This window comes from Neoarius graeffei, chromosome 27, assembly GCF_027579695.1.
Source record: "Neoarius graeffei isolate fNeoGra1 chromosome 27, fNeoGra1.pri, whole genome shotgun sequence".
NCBI classification, from domain to species: domain Eukaryota; kingdom Metazoa; phylum Chordata; class Actinopteri; order Siluriformes; family Ariidae; genus Neoarius; species Neoarius graeffei.
The window spans coordinates 38,274,177-38,294,067 of NC_083595.1; the positions used below are offsets into that span (position 1 = coordinate 38,274,177).

Genomic DNA, 19,891 nt, shown 5'->3' on the forward strand with positions numbered 1-19,891 from the left:
AGTAACAAGTCGAGAGAATGAGTGGAGACAGCAAACCTAAAATCCCCCAGGCGAAAGAAATCCAGCTATTGTAGTAATAACCCGCGAGACCTGGCTGGGAATGTACAGCTTTCAGAAGCACTTCTCATCCCATTTGTAGCACGGCCATTGATGTGTGTGTGTGTGTGTGTGTGTGTGTGTGTGTGTGTGTGTGTGTGTGTGTGCGCGCGTGCGCATCTGTGAAAAAAGAGCATCGGTACAGCAGGTCACCGTATTCCTTCGTGTTGCTGCTGTTGTTGTTTTTTTTTTCGTTTTTTTTTCACACCAGTGGGAAACTTCTTCCCGGTAAATACTCACTAGGGTTTGTCTATCATTCCAAAATGCATTTTTTTCTTTCCCTCCTCTCCTTTTTTTTTTTGTTCCACAAGGCAAGTTTCATTAAAGATCCAATTATGCAAATCAGGTCCTGAAGAGCCAGTTGAATATGCAGTATAATAGTGTACAGTAATAGTTCAACACAATATACGGCATCAGGGGCAGATTTACGAGGCAACATAACTGCACCCCTGCCGTCCTTTGGAGGAAACCTCTTGATCATAATTAAAGGTGCAGGGGCCCTCTTTACTCTCTGCCGGCAGCCATCTTGCCCAGATCCCTCAAGGGGGACTCCTCTCTAGTGGCCGACCCTCTAAGGTCATGACCCGGAAACAGCTTGAGAACAGGCATCATTAAACCCTCTAATTATCTTGGGACACTTCGTACCATAGATATCTGTTTGTCTCAACTATCCCACTGAGCCATCGGAGGAATGTAGCACTATCTGTGGCCTTGCTGGTATTTCTCGGCTTTGTAAAAGCTCTGAAAAGAATTCAAACGAGGATGACGCTATGTGCTTAGACCCTGTGATTGACAGACAGTTGCCTGGTTGCACAAAGCCCTTGTCTGGTGAGATGACATGGCTGTAATTTTGCACTGTTCGACAGCTCAGCAGCAGCTCATCCCCTCACCCTGCACTTGACACAGAGCAACATTTTTATTCACCATCCCAACAATGTCGTGTACATTTAAGAGCAGATATCAGCACACGTATTATAAAAGCAAAAATAAATAAATAAATAAATAATCAGATAGAAAAAGAGAGATGGTAGCGTGATGAGAAGGCTATCATTGGCTTAAAGGGCAAGGCCAAAGCTGAGGCTCGCCGACGGTCTCTCTCAAGGCTGTGTAAACCCGAGCAACTCAACACAGTCTACTATTGAGCCGAGGGGCCGAGCGTTTGCACTCAGGCCATGAGGACGCACCTCCAAACCACACCTCCTCATAAACAGGCCAGATACAGAAGTGCTTCAATTGAACTTCATTAATTTTAAGTCACTTTCCCAGATCAAATAAAAGTCACACCCACACACCCCAAAAACAGCAATAGGTCACGCTTTAAGAATTCCCCTCTCATGGAGTTCATAAGACTTTTCAACGTAATGCTCACATTCCTCAAAATATTGCTTGATCAAAGGGTGTTATATGCTTGGATTTTTTTTCCCCTCCCAAGAAGTGGCACTTAAAAAGAATCAAGCATAGCAACAACCAGTTGCTGAGTTCTTCACTGAGAGACGAGGTTCAGATGGTATGCAGGGTCATTATTTACCTGCATTACATGTGCATTGTCTTTAGGATAAACCTATTCCTGAGAATCTCAAAGAAAGACAGAAAGAAAGCAAGAAACTTATGCCCAATCATTCTCTCTACAAAAGTCCCAGAGGAGAGGGGAAAAAAACTGGTGGAATAAAAAGCATCTGCACACATCTGTTCAGCTCTATCATCTGCACTCATGTTAGGTTTTACTGTGATGCCTGCTTATTCTGCACTTCTCATGCAGCATTACTTGATAGATTTTTCTCATGGAAAGTGCCTCAGGGTGGGGTAGAGAACACTGTATTATCTTGGACCCCTTGAATCTCTCTCTTTTTCTCCCTCTCTCTCTCTTTCTACCCCGGCAGACAGACAGACGCTCCTTCTGGTGGCACCCTGGCACGAGGCAGTAGAGACAAGCTCGTTCGTCACCACCTCATCTGTCAGGGCACTCTTTATTCTTAGATCACACACTGATGTCTGTGATTAGCCTGTTCAAAAAAAAAACTTCCACTCTTTAGCCCTCTCTCTCTCTCTCTCACACACACACACACACACACACACACACACACACACACACACACACACACACACACTCTCTCTCTCTCTCTCTCTCTCTCTCTCTCTCTCTCTCTCTCTCACATACAGAATGTCTAACAAATCAGCACTCAACTATAAATGACAATAAATGACATGCAGAGCATTAAATGTTCTTCTTTCATCTATAATTATTTGCTAAAGACAAAAGTTGACAACTGTCAGTAGTCACAAACTAACTCCCATTTGTATGTTGCGTGCGATGACATGATGAACTGCGTCTTCTGCACCACATGACAGATATTGAATGATGGGTCTTACAAGCTTAATCAATTCAAAAAGACGGGCCTAAAGAGTAAAGTAAGGCACTGCAGTTTAAATGTGTGATGGTGGGACAATGCTACAAGTATTTCTGGTACAGATTATTGTGTTGCCACACCCTGACTTATAACATGACAGCAGTAGAAGAAACTTTGAAGAGGACAAATATTCAGTGAGTAAAAAAAAAAAACCTGACTGAACACAATAATAATAATAATAATAATAATAATAATAAACAACCCACCTATCTATCTGTAAAAATCAGTTTACAAAAATCAATCAATTTGAGCACTTATGTCAAGCATTATCTCCATAAAGTTTAAATAGTCTTACCATTAAACTGTCCTATCCACGCTGATTTCACACTGTTATTGTGATTAAGGATAATATATTACCCTTTTCCCCTATATTTAACTTAACCTTGCTCATCAAGGTTATTAACAAGCTTCAGCAAACATTAATGCCAGCCTGTTAGCCCGCGAGCACCGTGCAAGCACCCCAAATAAATAAACACGGCTCTCCGGGTGTGTAGGGATTCTGCTGCCACTCAGGGGAAAGGCCTTAGTGTTCCGAGCCACAGAAGGGGGGGGGTCTCCACAGCACATATCAATTAATACCTAATCGTCCCGGCCTTGCTGCCACACCACCACTACCACCACCACCACCACCCCAGAGCAGCCTGAGTAAGGCCCGGGCATCTGGAAGACAATTTCCTCCAATTAAAAGGAGCAGAGAAGCATTTAAGTGTGGAATGGCTGTTTGATCACGTCTCCAAGGCTCCAGCCTGGATCCAGTCGGCTGAGCCGGAGACTGACAGCCCTGGAGAGAACGAGAGAGAGAGGGGAAGAGAGAGAGAGAGGTGGGGGGAGAGATGAGAGCAGGTCATTCGGCCTTGCTCTTGCCCCCTGCTCAGCCACGAACCATGGCACCAAGCAGAGACGAGCGCACACCTCCACATACCGAGCAAACCGGGGGACACACTGGCTTTCCCGGCTGCTGCCAAGTTCCACCATGCAACATGCACTCTGCCTGCCGAACGAGCACAAGACGCATATGTAAATGAGAGCGGAGACACCAGGGAGGAGACATTTTGACAGGATTGGCTTGGGCTGTTTAGCCCTGTCGAACTGCTATCGGATCTATTGGCAGAGCATTTTCACAAGAGTCTTCATAACGCTTCCTCCTTCACTGAATTTCAATGACTTGAGTATTTCTTTTTTTCAAAACAATGTAGCTCTTATTTGAAGGATGACAGGATGATCGACAATAAACTTAGTGAAATTTGAGTAAAAAATATACAGTTGTTGCTCGTGAATAATATGTTCATATTTTTTTAAGTCAATTAGTCAACTATATTTTGAAACATTTTTTTCTAATTAGACGTATGCATTTTTAATCACAGCGTATAGCTTTCTCTAAAAAAGTTTAATGATAAGAGAACAAATGCATTAAAATATAATTTATCTCTGAGTTTTAAAAACTTAACTATTCGCTAAGGAATACATTATAATAATTATAATAATTGCACAAATTACAGCCTATAATTCAATTCATATCGACTTACACACACACACACACACACACACACACGGCTCTCTTGAATATTTTTTCCCTTTATGCAACTCAACCTAAATGATCATAACACACAGTGTATAATTTTCCTAATTTTAATTAATATGTTTAGTCCAAAACAACACATTTCAGGGGCACATTAAAGCTGACCCCACATATGTATAGGGTGTAATACTAGAGGTTCGAGGCGTGTGAGCAGACTGCATGTCAAATCAAAAAATGAAAAGCTGAGCTGAGAAAAAATGTCTACGCCCAGACACTGTTACACACATAATATCTTTCCCAAATACAGTTTAACAATGATGGTTTCTTAATTACACTGTGGATCTGTACAACCTGTTCCTGACCCTTAGCTTTAATAAAGAATGTTGGTTGGTTTGGAGGGGAAGACGATATGTTACCCTGTTTCAACTTATCGGGGTATGCCGTAAGAAAATCAAACGTCAAATTTCAAATGCAAAAATAAAGGGAAGGAAAATGATCGTCGTCCACAGTGACAAGTGCTGAAATGGTGTTTATAAATGATTTCTGATGTACTCAAGCTCTCCACTTGTTTGGGTCACATCCCTTTCTGTGTATCTTTTTCAATGGTCTGCTGTCTCCTTTAAAAGTCACAGTGTGAGGACAGAAGGAGACACCTGCAGTTCAAGTGATGGCCCTATCACATGGGCCAGTGCTGCTTTTCTAGGAATTTGTCAAGACTTTGCTGTGTTTGGGGGGAAAAAAATCCTAAAGCTGTGCATTTGATCAAACAACAAGCCCATGTTATGTACTTTATTCTACTTGTCTTAATTCTAATACAGTTTAACCTTTGGGGGAAAAAATTAGGAGTTAAAAAGTTAATTCAATAAAGCATGGAGAGAACTTATTCTAAATATATAATAATGTCTAGAAAATTTATGATGTGAGAAAACCTTTACAGCCCCTGTATACTTAAATGTCATATTTCATGCTGTTCACATGGCAGTACTCTCTCTCTCTCTCTCTCTCTCTCTCTCTCTCTCTCTCTCTCTCTCTCTCTCACACACACACACACACACACACAAGCCTCGTAATTTTCTGTTTTTCTCGTAAAAAAAAGGCCTTATTTCCCAAAGCGACTACGCCCTCGACAGTCGTTAAAATCTCCATTTTATGCCAATACGTGCAGGTTTTCTTTAGATAGAAAAGGGATTGTTAAAGCCTCCTATGACATTTACCCCTCGGTTGTTGAATGCCATCATCATCATCACGTCCCTGTGAGCATAATGTTCCTGAGCGGCTCGATCTGAGCACAAAATGGCAGGTCTCACCGGCAAATCCAGCGCACAAAGTTTGAACACACGGCAACTTCAAGCCCCAGTTCCCCTGAGATCTGTCCAAGGCTTCGCCCAAACTCCACACGGAAACGGGAAGCAAGGAGAAAGTTTAGAGCAGAGACTCGGACAGAAAAGTTTTTTTCCCCCCCTCCTTCTTCTTTTCCTCAGCCTTTCAGCAGGAGCTTGTAAAGTGCATGGCGCGTTACTTTTACGCACAGCCTGCTTTCCATCACCATTGCGCATCAGACCTTACGGGCTCGAAAAACAAAATCAACAAACACACCACTTTGATCATGTTCAAGTTCATGAGCATGAAAAAGTCCGGACCTGCTTCTTTTCTTTTCGCTTTCGATCTGAGTGACCACCGCGCACTAAAGCCTCCTGCTATTAGGCTATTTAATTATAGCCTACTGCGCCTTATTTCATCATATAAACAAGACGAGTATAGAAACATAACGGTACAGCCGCGACATGGACGCACACTTTGCACCACACGTACCGTACATTCATCCATACATGCGTAAAACGCATCCCGACATTTCCTTCACTTCTTACCTTTGAGATCTGAAACAAACTCGTGCACCGCATCAAGCCGCTCTTGTGTGAATATGTTGATGCGCTCCAGCCCACATGATTGACCTGCGATCGCTTCTGCTGAGCCGAAGACAGGGGCAGAAAAGAAAAGTGCGCTCCGGACCTGTTAGGAGCGTCCGCCTCTGGGATCCCTCTCCTCCAGCACACACGGTTGGGGTTTTGTTTTTGGGTTGTTGTTGTTTTTTTCCCCCCTCCACTAATCAGCCTTTATTTGAGCTATTCTAATCATTGATAGCCTATCAGTCAGCCGGCATCGCAAGACATTTCCATCCCTCGCCTTGCGCTCCCCCTGTCTGGAAGGTGAAACGCGCTGTGCCGTTCAAGAGCAGCTCTCCATTGTCGTGTAATTCGCTTCTCTCGACTCCGACGGCTCTAAAAAAAAAAAGGCGAACCTGCGGACAAACCCGACACCAGTGCGCTGGATAATAATAATAATAATAAATATATCTAATAATATCTAATCCCCTCCAACGTGAAGCAGAACCTTCGCTAGATCGCAGCCCCCGACTGTCCTGCTGGAAAGACTCTGATTAAACCCGCGTCACATCGGCGCTCTGGTTTGTTCACACACCGCTTAATTGGTTCCATCGTGTTAGAAATAAGATTGTGCGTCCAGCCTGGACTGGAAATTATCAGCTCGATTAAAATATATATATATATGCATACATATATAGGCATAGATGGAGAGAGAGAGATGGGTTTGTTTGTTTGTTTATTTGTTTGTTTTACCTTTCCGGAGAAGTGTCCCAAGTCCAAAAGGAAAAAAGTCCAGAGGAGAGTAAAGGAGTGGAAAGGCGAGCATCAGTCAGAGAAGTCCGGAGTGATAAAGCGCGGCGCTCGGCTGCACTGTAACCTTGCGGCGTGTTTAATGTAAATAAGGCAGTTATGTTGCCAGTCGCAGCATTACGGACGCACAGCGCGGGTTGTGATGTGATTTTTTTTTTTTTGTTCCCCCCCTCTTTTCCCCCCCTCCCCGATGAGAATTAATATTCTGACACGGTGCTAAGGAGCGCGTTTTAAAACCAGACGGATCAAAAGCGCGTCTGTGCGTAAATGTTATATGAAATTGGCACTCGGCGGGGCGCAGAAGCACCAAAGCCTCATCTGCGCTTTAACAATAACGAAACGCTCCACGCAGACCAAAGGTACAACCAGAGAAGGGAAACTGACTTCATGAAAACGGACTTGGATGAGAGCAGAAAAGTTTTTGGGGCTTGAACTTCAGACGCAGCGCTCAGGAGGATGAGGATGAGGATGGGGATGAGGATGAGGATGGGGATGAGGATGAGAATAGATCGTGCTTCTATAAGGCATACAATAATACATCCAGTCCAGTGTCCCTGAGTTGACAAAAGCTGCTGTTGTATCAACAGGGTCTTTGTTGTAAGATTATATAATCATGATGGTGTAATTATGGGAAAAGGTTTTGAAAAAAAAAAAGAATAGCTTTTTTTTTTTTTTAAGTATCATGCTACAGTGGACTGGTGGTTTTGTAGTGCATGTGACTTGGTGAGGGTGATAGCAGACATGGGCACAAAGAAACCTGCAGGACAATGGGGGGGAAAAGGATAGTGATGGGCGATTTTCAGCCAGTGATTGATTAATTATTCAAAATATCTTGCAATCGGAAAGGCTTAGGAGGTGAATAGGTTATGGAGGAGGAAGGGGGCAAACAGTTGACTTCTACAGACACTCAGTCTGAAAAACTTTATAATTCGTGCATGTAGATAGAGGCCTCCTTGTCCTCAGTGCCCCCAAAACACCCACACAATGCACTCCCATGGACTAACTTTCCATTATAATTTAGCCTTCGCTTTATATCCTGGTCTATGTATGTATGATGTTTCAAATCCAGTGCTTACACAACTGATCATGTCATGGTAAAACAATGGAACTGATTATGAACCTGCTGACAAACTGGCTATTTTATATAAAAGGAGCACATTATATCTGCTGAGGCCTATCACTCATCTTACAGAGATTTTTTTTACACATATGAATAATTATATTATCTATGGGCTTTTTTATATATTTGCAGGGTTTTAAATTTGTTTTAAGTGACTGTTTTATTTTATCTTCTCTCTCTCTCTCTCTCTCACACACACACACACACACACACACACACACACACACACACACACTTATATGCCTGTAATAAGTAACTCACTGTGTACACATACACTGTATACTCCATTTATATCCTAAATTGCCAGTTTATTAAGTACACTTATCCAATTATGAATAAACTGGCAACTCAGGATATACACCTCTAGTTCTCTCAAAAGGAGCATTAATAATTATTAACACCCCTGAGTGAGGAATCAGCTTCTGCAGTCCGGAGAAGCTGATTCTTGTGTTTCTTTACACACAAAACATACTTTTTTTAAAAAAAAGATAGCACATTAATTATTCACTATGAAATCAGATTCTCATGCTGCCCCCTTAAATGGTTAAGAATCCTGCCTGCATTTTCCAGTTTGATGTGTATGAAATTCCTTTTTTTGAACAAATTCCAAAATAAAAGTTTGTCTCTAAAGAAATTAGCATAACCATCCCATCAATAATATCACTATCTCTATGGGAGTGATAGTTTGAGCAGTAGGGGTGCTCCTTTGCTCCATTCTCCATGGATCAGCAGCGCGTTCTCGGCTTCTTTTGAACTTGTTAGAGCAAAGTCAAGTGATTCTTTATCGGTGACAGGCCAGACAAAGCGCCTGCGATGGGAAAGCAGGTCAAAAAGGAAGTTGCCATATGGACTTCAACATGCAAATTTATAACCATATAGGACATGGTATATGTCCTATAAAAGGGGGGGGGGGGGGGGGGGGGGCTAACCAAGGTTTTTGTTTGTATTTTGTAATTTTATAAAACACTCAAATGAAATAAAATAATCCCTTACTGTAACGTTTGTTAATTCAGTTATATGCAACATGTTTCCTTTTGTGTCTTGTTCATGCAGACAAACAAATCTGGATTTATTGCCTTTGCTCAGCTAATGCCAGCCTTATAGATTTTAGATATTTAAAAAAAAAAAGACATAAAAAATAAATGCAAACTTGTCACGTTGACCCATGTGTTTGGAAGGTCAGCATTTCAGATTGATCACTTTTTGCCTCTGCAAATATCAGGACGAATGAAGAATCAAAAGGGTGTGCAGAAGCGTTCAGCACACATGATTCCTCCTCGTCTGCAACAGGTGCAGGAGGGAAAGGGATTCTTCAGCCTACTGATTTTTATCATCTATTCATTCAGAAATTACTTGAAGTAGATGCTTTTTTAATCAGAAACAACTTCAAAAACTATAATTTGTCTATTTCTAAATATAGTATTAAATTCAACGAAGGAAAATAGACTAAGTGAAAAGAAAAGTTAATCTGCATGCACAATCAAACACAGTCAAAATGTGGACTAATTTTACACAAAACCATCTCATAATAAGCACAGCATTCCAACATTTAACGTTATTTTTTAGTCTAAATTTTGAAAATCAGTTTCACTTCTTTATGTCCACAGTAATGCCTCATGTACATGGCCATAAACTTTATCTCTTAACTTTGTCATATATCTATTGCAATAACACGCTCTTCTTTGGCTTTGACTGAGGCTAATGACACTGATTGAAGGATGGCATACTGTGGGTCTAACAAAATGGTCATGGTTGTCATAAAGCCTCAAAACTCTGTCATGACGGGCTCATCTCTCCAACGTGCTTGGGACAAGTCCAAGATGGCAAGCCTCAAAAACAGACACACCACTGTTCAATTCTCAAAGAAATGAAGATGGTATTACTTCAGACCTCTCTCTGTGGACTTGGCACCTTCAATACAGCCATTTAGAAATATTTTTTTTTACACTACACGTTCAAAGAAATGTCATTTCCAACAAAGCAACAAGTCCTTTTATATCTTCTCAAAGGAAGAGACTGTGTGCATGCACACGTGTGTGTGTGTGTGTGTGTGTGTGTGTGTGTGTGTGTGTGTGTGTGTGTGTGTGTGTGTTAGAGTCTGTTTCTTCCTGCATAAGCATTTCAGCTCAAAACCATCCTCATAGTTTATATCTTCATACAAACACACCAGAATGGCTTTCTCATAAATAAAAGAAAGAAAAAGAAAAATGTATTCGTTTTTAAATGGAGTTGCTCTGCATATAATCTGTTCCAGGTCTTTGATGAAGAAATGTTCTCAAAGTATCACAGTGACTGATTTAATGAGAAGGGCGTGAGCACAATTTCAAACAATGTGATTTTCTGAACCCTATGTGACTCTAAACTTTTAAAATTGCACTTAAAAATTGCATCAATTACCCTTTCAAGTGTGACATCAACTAAATAGGAGCACTACCATAACAAACACAAGGCGCACTCTATTTATTCCATACACTCTCATCAGTATTTGATACATCGGCCCCTTACGTACGCATGCCTTCCATAAAGTTATCCGAACCCCAATATCCTTCACTTCTGATTATGAATGGATACATGTTTGGACAACAGCCTAATGATGATTCAACAAAATACTGCAGAGGCAAATATTTAGAGTCGGGTTCTCGGTTTTCATCATTTCGGTGCGATGTGACCGTACGAGTCAGAGTCGGTTTCTCAGTTTATTCTTCAGACCACATCTGTGTCTACCCTTGATGAACGGAAGGAGGTGTACTGTATAATGTCTATGACTGATAACTGGACTAATGCTAATTTAAATCATCTGAATCAATGTCTGGCTTGGGGGGGGGGGGGGGAGAAAAAAACGTAAATGTAAAACATCTGACTCAAATTGATTACTTACAACATTCAGCATAAGGCATTTAATAACGATTACTGCATGCTTAAAATATCCGGGCTTTTTTGAAAAGCCCATCAAGCTTATATCTCTTAGTAAAAGAAGCCACTGTGTGTGTGTGTGTGTGTGTGTGTGTGTGTGTGTGTGTGTGTGTGTGTGTGTGTGTGTGTGTGACTAAAGGAAATGCTCTCCACATGAGCGAGAAGAGAGCAAACAAACAAAAACAAACCAAACACCACAATTAGCATGGGAAGGCTTCTGCTGCCTAATCAGAGTCTCGTATGCTTCATTAGAACTTTGGCTTCTCTTGATCTGTCTCCGAACTCAAAAATAGTACATTTTGACACAAGGCCCTCACTCCCAATCCATTAAAACTCCAACTCTCCCTCGTCTCCTTGACACCCACTTTCAGGGGACACAAAAGCCACCGAAAAGCCTTGTCGAAACACTCTCTGAAACACCAACGTGGTGTCCATATCCGTTCTTATTTCTGAGCCATCATATTTTACTATTACCTATCAATTGGTTTCTAATCGCGGTAATGAGGCGTCTGTCGTTTGGTGACAGAGAGCTAACGGCCTCTGTGGGAGCATTAAGGAGCCTGGGTTATGCTGTGGGCCGTTAACTACCTACAGGCGCTTGCTAATGGCTCCAAATGACCTCCTCAGTGGCTATTAGCACATAATTAGAACCTTGCAGACCATCGATGACTTCCACTGGACATGCGTGCCTCTCCCTCCATCTTTATTTAATGGTCAAACTACACTTACACACCAGAGCAGGACTTCAGTCACTGCATTAAGTTATTTGTGGCTTCCTGTATCCTGTGCATTGTGTCTAACACATTTAGAAGCATTTAAGCAACCACAGTTTCAGTTTCCCTTCACTGCTAGAGTAACAATTACATCAGTACACATCTGGAAAAAAAAAAAAAAAATTCTGACTGCTTTTTAACATTCATTTAAAAAATAAAAGATAAATAATAAATAATGCCTTTTTGCTTAGCCAGCTGGGATCTATCCCAAGAGTGAATCAACATGAATCAAAAGGCCAATGTGTCACAGCCACTTTAAGTGTTATGTTCTATTGTGGATCAGGCAGCGCATAAAGTGCAAGGCACGGCCACACCGCACAAGCTCCTCAGTCACACTAACCTCTGTGTACACTTAGTAATGCTCTCCAGTTACCCAGAACAAAGGCCTGCTTTAGTAGGTTAATGTCAGCTCAGGAGTTGCGTCGAACAATGCGTGAAGAGGAATGAAAAGAAGAATGTCTTGTTTTGCGATGAAAATGTAACACAGTACATCTGCAGATGGTGTCGGCGCTTTAAGTTTTTGCAGCACTGTCTTCCCTCACCTTAGAATTATGTATGTTATCTGAGCAAAACTATGACCTTGTGGCAGAAGTATGAAACAACTAATACAAAGTGCATGCAGGAATCTTTCTAGGTCATCACCCATCCTTGGACAAACAATGGAATTTTGTAAAAAAGAAGCCATGTTGGTGTGAAGGGAGAAATAAACCCAGATCGTTTACATTTAACAGACACTCAGGCACAGAATTAAAGTGATTTGAAGTCTCGACCAAAAATATTTCCTCATGCTAATGCAAACAGTCTATGCTCTAAGAATACCATAAGGCTAAAACTCCATTACATAGGAGTTAGTGGAATGCTTGTTGGTTTAAATGGCTAATCTGCTGGGATTTTCATGCACAGTGGTCTTTAGAGTTTATACAAAATGGTGTTAAAAGAAAAAAAGACATCAATTGAGTGGCAGATCTGTGTGTGGAAATGCCTTGTTGATGAGAGAGGGCAGAGGAGAATGGCCAGACTGTTTCAAGCTGACAGGAAGGCTATGGACCCTTTTCACGTGACGTCACGACAAACGCGGCCGCCATTTTGGACATGTACTACCAGTAGTTTACCACAGCCAACATTGAGGAACGGCAGCAAAGAAAGTGTTTATTTTCAGCAAGACTTCCATCATGCCACTATATTGTTGTGCACCTGGATGTAGTAACCATCAACAAACAAGGCAAGGGTTATCATTTTATCGGATCCCGGTAGATGCTGACCGACGGAGAAGATGCATAGCGGCATACCAACGCTTGTGTAGTGACCACTTTGTTGGAGGTAAGACGAATAAAATTAGCCAGAAAAGGCATTACATTGCTGTTAACATTCCATTCTAGTTTACTGTAATTATGATCTGGCAGCGGCGGCACGGTGGTGTAGTGGTTAGCACTGTCGCCTCACAGCAAGAAGGTCCTGGGTTCGAGCCCCGGGGCCGGCGAGGGCCTTTCTGTGTGGAGTTTGCATGTTCTCCCCGTGTCCGCGTGGGTTTCCTCCGGGTGCTCCGGTTTCCCCCACAGTCCAAAGACATGCAGGTTAGGTTAACTGGTGACTCTAAATTGACCGTAGGTGTGAATGTGAGTGTGAATGGTTGTCTGTGTCTATGTGTCAGCCCTGTGATGACCTGGCGACTTGTCCAGGGTGTACCCCGCCTTTCGCCCGTAGTCAGCTGGGATAGGCTCCAGCTTGCCTGCGACCCTGTAGAAGGATAAAGCGGCTAGAGATAATGAGATGAGATGAGATGAGATGATCTGGCAGCTATTTACACCGGATCCAGTGTAAATAGCTGCCGGAGCCAACGTCCGAGGTTCCGGAGCGCGCTAGCTCGCGGCCGGCCGGAGCGCACTCCGGCAAGCTCGGACTTTGGCTCCGGCAGCTATTTACACTGGATCCGGTGTAAATAGCTGCCAGATCATAATTACAGTAAACTAGTAAATAGAGTTTTCTGCATCTCGCTCCTTTTTCTTTTATGTTTGTCGCCTTCCTCGCATTCAAACTGATTCGAGCCGAAGTCCACTACATGTCCAAAATGGCGGTCGCATTTACGAAGGTCATGTGACTGAAAAGGGTCTATAGGAACTCAAATAAGCACTCTTTATAACCGTGGTGGACAAAAAAAGCATCCCAGAATGTACAAACTGTTGAACCTTGAGGAAGATGGGCTACAACAGCAGAAGCCCACATCAGAGTGCACTTCTGTCCAGCAAGAACAGGAACCTGAGGCTACAGTGGGCACAGGTTCACTGAAATGAGATAGAAGATTGGAAACCTGTCCACTTTTTGGGGAGCCTGTATATACAGTATGTTTTGTAACAATTGCAGTGACACTGTCCTGCACAGCAGATATTGTTGGTTGTTCAGATCTTGAGGGTGCCTGATTTGATCCTGAGCTTGGGGTACTTTCTGTGCATCTTCTTAGTCGTCGTCATCGTCGTTGGCGTAGCTCAAGGTCGAGTATCCATTCCAAGATCAAGGTGCAGGGTGCTTGTAGCGGAGATGACAGAAGAAGCACATGGCCCATGACCTTGGAGCCTTTCTCTAACAATTTGTTTAGAGTGGTGATCAGTTCACGACACTGATTCACACTGCTTGGCCTGGGAGGATCTTATTCCATGGCTACACAAAAGAGTGGAGATGGTTGCATCCCGTATGATGGTTTCCCAGAGAGAGAGAAGTGGACTGCCCACTTGCTAGGCACTTGTGCGCCAGGACTGTGTGGGATTTATATAACCGCCAGCCATGGTCCTGTCAGGCGTTGGCCAGCTCCGTGCTGTTGCCCAGGTTGCTCCAGCTCCACATAGTGAAACCCGGTCATTTCCACGTGGAGGAGCCGGTACAGAGTTTGCCTTGCATACAAGGATCTGTGTCAGTTCGGCTCTGCACCTTTCCCCTGTAGAGGCAAGATGCTTTTGCAACCCATCTTCTTAGTGCATCTTGTTCACATGGGATTCCAGTAGCCAGCAAGTGGACTGGTTACATTAAAATGCCCCTTGGTGTGATTGAGTGTGTGAACGTGTGTGCATGGAGCCCTGGGATGGCCCGGCGTTCGATCCTGCCTCATTCCCAGTGGTCCCAGGATAGGCTCCAGATCTACCATGGTCCTGACCAAGCAGTTACTCAAGATGAATCGCAAATAAGTGAAAGAATCTAATAAGCTGTCTGGATATAGTATTCGTTTAAGCATTTAGAGAAGAGGTAAGTCTTCAGTCTTCTTTTGAGAGTTTTTCTTTTTGTACATCACAAAGTTCTTACAGAAAAAGAAATCTCAGAATTGCACATGAATATGAAAGGTAAACGAACGCATGTCCCCTATTGTATAGGCAAGGAAAAGGAGCAAGGCCAAAACATGCATCGTGTGCTCGGGTTTAGGACGACGCTACATAGAGGCCGCAGTGAGAACTGCACGATAGTAATCAAAGGAGACTTGTCCAGAGGAGCAGAGGTGATTCATTCTGAGGTCACTATCATTTCCCGAGTCCTGAGCCTGAATCTTGTATGTGCTTTCTGTGTCACTAACCATGCCACTACTCCCTTTCTCTCTGTCTGCACATGGAAACACAATCCCCATTCTTCCCCCTCCCTATCTCTCTTGCTTTCAAACACATTCACAGCATTCTTCCCTGAATTAATTTGTTTTCATTTGCCGTATGTCAGCAGAAGATATGTACTTGTTCTTACTGGCTGTGCACTGAGATCTCTGGGGCGCAAGTCTGTTTCTACCTCTTAATCGTTGAATCTGCGTGCTCTCCTCAGTTTTTTTTACAGTAAATATCAAGACAGATAACACTAAACTACATAAATAGACCATTGCATCTCTTTCTCTTTCATCTCAGCTGCATGTGTCATGCCTTCCCTCTGCACAGTAGGTCGGTCCACAACATCCCCCGGCGTTTGTCCTGCATCGTCCAAACGTTGCCAGCCAGTGTCACAACAATGTCAAGCCTCCAGTGCCAAGGCGTGGGGATGGTAACCGTGGCAGGCCCCAATTATCTCCTAGACAATGTTGCGACCCGAAAATAGCAACTTTCTCTTTTTTTTTCCAGAACAGACTGCCCTGTCTATGTGATGTCCACTTCTGTAAAGCGACTGAAGATAAAACCAGTCAGCCGCTTTTCACTAGCGATCTTTCCCCCAAGTAAAAGGAAGAAGCCTCAGAAATTGCATCGTCCAATCATCAATTTCTCACCGCTGACCAAAACCACTGGCTGCACTTAATCAGCTAAAGGGCAACGCCTCCAAAACGCCATTCTTTTGTGATGGCATTAGTGCAGAAGTAAGATTTACAGATCATTTAATGTGCCACAGTCTTCTGCATAAAAGTATATACAAAGGTTAATATTGCAATAATACCTTCCTGGAGGGCATTGTAATCATTATCTCTGCAGAGATATCAATTAGAAGCACTCTACAGCAGATAATGACAGAGATTCCGGTGCAAAATGACATTATTATTATTATCACCATCCATAATTTCAGACTGCATATACAAGGCAAAAAAAGAGCGGCATAAGTTCAGCGAGAGGTAGACTTAAAAAAAAAAAAGAGAGAGAGTCTCTGATGACGAACATTTATCTTAGTTTAATGTGGTCAAGCTGCCAGACTAACAAGCTCTTCTGTCCCCTCAAGCTTAAAGTGAGACAGCCAGGTCCACTCCTGAAGTCATGTCAGCTCCAGCATTCCACCAGACGAATACTCCAAAAAGCCTCAGAAATTAATATTTCATGTTTGCAGTATTAAAGTGTCAATGTTTTTAAGGCATCATTAAAACAAGACCAATAATCTTTGGTCCTCATCCTTTTGCCGATTTACTGTCATGGAGGAAATAAAAATATCTCGAATCAGATGCTCAGTGTATAGTCGCTCAGTAGCCTTGGCTTCTGTGTCTGTCAGAAGTTGGTACTTCGGCCAAAGTTGGTCAGTGACCTTTGAGCTCAGCTACGGACATTAATAATGAGGATTTGTTTTGTTACTGACCCTTTTATCAACATTATGAATAATTCACTGTTGGCTTGGTGGTTGTCCAAAAGCAGATGAGGAAGCAACACCCATGCTCCTGACTTTTGATTTAGCTCTTTCATATTTAATAAGGGAATGGAGCGCTAGGAGGCTCCTTTTTTAGAGAGATTTAATTGGGCACCACTGACATCCATCATGCGGTTGTCATGGCCATGACCTTTCGTTTGGGGCTATTCATAATAAGAGAGTTATGAGCTGGCTTCTCATATTTCCGCCAGCCAGCCCGCCCCGCCATTTTGTTATGGATCCTGTAGCATTTGCATCCTTTATCTTAGAGTGGTTAAAAACCCGGTGCGACTGTCATCACATACTGTACATCCATGCTTCTCTTTCCCATGCAGTTTAGGCAGGTGCACTAAAAATGTCTCATTCTTATGTAAGTGTCTGTACAACTTTCCAAGCTTTGAGTCTATAAGAAGGCATTTTAGCAACAGAAGCAGAGTCTCATGCGGTTTAGGAGCAAATTGAATGCTGAAGATGACCTTTAACATGACCTCATCTGACCTCACACTGACACTAATCACAGAGTGTGTGGTAATAAGATGGTGGAATGGTAGAACTTGATATTTTATACCACCAGTCAAGCTTGTAAGGAGTGCAAAATCCAACAAGCAAGCAATAACAAGGGAAAACTCCAGGGTAATGAGGAATGATGAGTTGAAGGAAGAAGACAGATCTGTTGTCCCAGTGGACCCTAAGTGTTTAAACAAGGTGTAACGTTTTTGAGGTTTCTGCTTCTTCTCCTTCTTATAAATGTGAAGAGCAGTGTAAAAGCAAGAAGGGAATATGAACATACTCCACACAGGCTAAATTCATCAACTCAAGCCTCTGGACCCAGGAGAGCTCTAAAGCCAAAGGGAGCTCCTATCTTGCTCTTACTATGCCTCCTATGAAAAAATGAGAGCTCTGTGGCGAGACTAGAGACAGAGAGAGACCAAATACAGGTGATCCAACTCTCTTGGGAACACCAGATGGCCTGCACAACCCTCTGGACTCGTGCACTTCATTGCTTCGCTGCAACAATGACCATGAATGGCAAACGTCTTCCACATCTCTTGCTTTATATCGTACACAAATATAAGATTGTACATTATTAACGGGTGTGTGTGTGATCTTGCCAGGCTGGAACAATCTTAGCTCCTTGATATCAATGTATTTATTACAGCAATAGAGCAATATGAAGGAGAGGCACGGGGAGATATCAGCTTACTCGGGGCTGAAAGGGAAATTTAAGATAAAGGATATTTAATATCCAGTTCACATTGGTAGCTTTCGACAGCACGAGGGGTTTCCGTAGGCAGGAGATGCCTTTGTCTTTGTCTAAACACACTTTCCTGGACTTTTAGCTCTAGTCACACGAAGTGCGCGGGTCGCTGATAAATGTGCCATAATGGGTCGATGCGGGAGACCACCCATTCGTCCTGTCAGGTTATTAATGCACCTGGGCACTTCCTCTAAAGGTGTTATCTGTGGCAAAAAAATGAACTGATATATAATTAATTCACTCGCTCTCTTTTCCTCTCTTTAACTGTGCCCTTATACTTTGTCACATTGCATTAGAATCACTCTGCGTGCTACATGGCCCACAGTAATCACTGCCTGAGACAAATATGCGTGTACATTATTGGGAGTAACATTAGGCTGGTGGTTTGCATTCCAGGACACATTACTGTTGCTTATTTTGCATCTAAATGATAATGAGCACTGGAATGATAACCTATATCATTTAGACTGAAATATGAATTTAAAACACTGTCTACCATTTACAGAGAAGGGGAAATGTGTTGTGAAGATCACTCAGGTGTCTTTGGCATTCATTTAAAAAGAAGGGGGGGGGGAGACAACACGAGCCGAGTTTTCTTGAAGCGGTAAAAGACCATTGTTGTCCTAATTACGAGATGGCTGATGCATTATTTAACAATCCTACATACATTGGCAAGGCTGGGTATGAGCAAAATAATTTATGACAAGATCTCCTTTTTTTGCCCCTCGCTTTAAATCAAACTTCAATAAATGTGCCACCTCTATCCATTTTACATGAGGCCGAGCTGAAAACAAGCCCGATTCAGGAGTGTGTTGTTTAAAATTCTTCCGAGAGCACAGGGTCAGAAAAACAAAACCACACCACACAAGAGGGAGGAACTTCACTACGCTTGGGCTACGAAAGATGGAAGGTGTGTGTGTGGGGGGAGGCAGAGGCAGAATGCAGAGGTGAAGAAGTTATAGATGGAAAAAGTAGTTCAGGTTTGTCCTTTGACCTCAGATCAGAGTTTCAAATCACTGTCTTTGAGCAAAGTCCGTAAGCAATCAACATGACAGAACAGAAAATCTGCATTCTGGACCTCAGTAATCAAACTGGATACAAACAAATTTATTCGTAAATCATTTACACAAGAAATGTGACATGCATAATAATCCAGGTGTTTGGAAAAATGTTTGTATACCATGAGAGCTTGTGAGTGTGTGTACATTTATGTTGAAGGAAAGTCTGTAATGTAAACCTCGAATGTTAGGCTTGAAATCATATAATTGGCATGAGTTTTACTAACGAATACACTGTCAAGTTAAATAGTTTATTTATTTCAATTGGTGGGGCGGCACGGTGGTGTAGTGGTTAGCGCTGTCGCCTCACAGCAAGAAGGTCCGGGTTCGAGCCCCGTGGCCGGCGAGGGCCTTTCTGTGCGGAGTTTGCATGTTCTCCCCGTGTCCGCGTGGGTTTCCTCCGGGTGCTCCGGTTTCCCCCACAGACCAAAGACATGCAGGTTAGGTTAACTGGTGACTCTAAATTGACCGTAGGTGTGAGGGTGAATGGTTGTCTGTGTCTATGTGTCAGCCCTGTGATGACCTGGCGACTTGTCCAGGGTGTACCCCGCCTTTCGCCCGTAGTCAGCTGGGATAGGCTCCAGCTTGCCTGCGACCCTGTAGAACAGGATAAAGCGGCTAGAGATAATGAGATGAGATTTCAATTGGTGCATATGGATTTAAGGAAAACTTTGGGAAACTGGGTCGTTTCATGGAAATGAAGAAGAAGTCTTTGTCACATGCACACGCAAGCAGAGTAAAATTCATCCTCTGCATTTAACCCATCTGAAGCAGTGAACACACACATGTACACACAAGTGAGCAATGAGCACACACATATACCCAGAGCAGTACAGTGCCCAGGGAGCAGTTGTAGGTTAGGTGCCTTGCTCAAGGGCACTTCAGCCCAACCTTCAGGCCATGGCTGCCTCCATCCATCCATCCATCCATCCATTATCTGTAGCCGCTTATCCTGTTCTACAGGGTCACAGGCAAGCTGGAACTGACTATGG

General features: G+C 42.8%; 1 protein-coding gene across 4 annotated transcripts in view; it reads right to left on the reverse strand.

Moving 5' to 3' along the window:
- znf536 (zinc finger protein 536) overlaps positions 1-6,829 on the reverse strand; it is a 226,766-nt gene extending 219,937 nt beyond the window's left edge. The window contains exon 1 of one of the 4 annotated variants that reach the window (XM_060911712.1): positions 6,660-6,829. The gene's annotated coding sequence lies outside the window, so the exon portion shown is untranslated. Of the gene's footprint in view, positions 1-5,237; positions 5,288-5,891; positions 6,268-6,659 lie in introns of those variants that run through there. The other 3 variants (XM_060911710.1, XM_060911713.1, XM_060911714.1) reach the window with 3 other exon arrangements.
- Between the last annotated feature and the right edge of the window lie 13,062 nt (positions 6,830-19,891).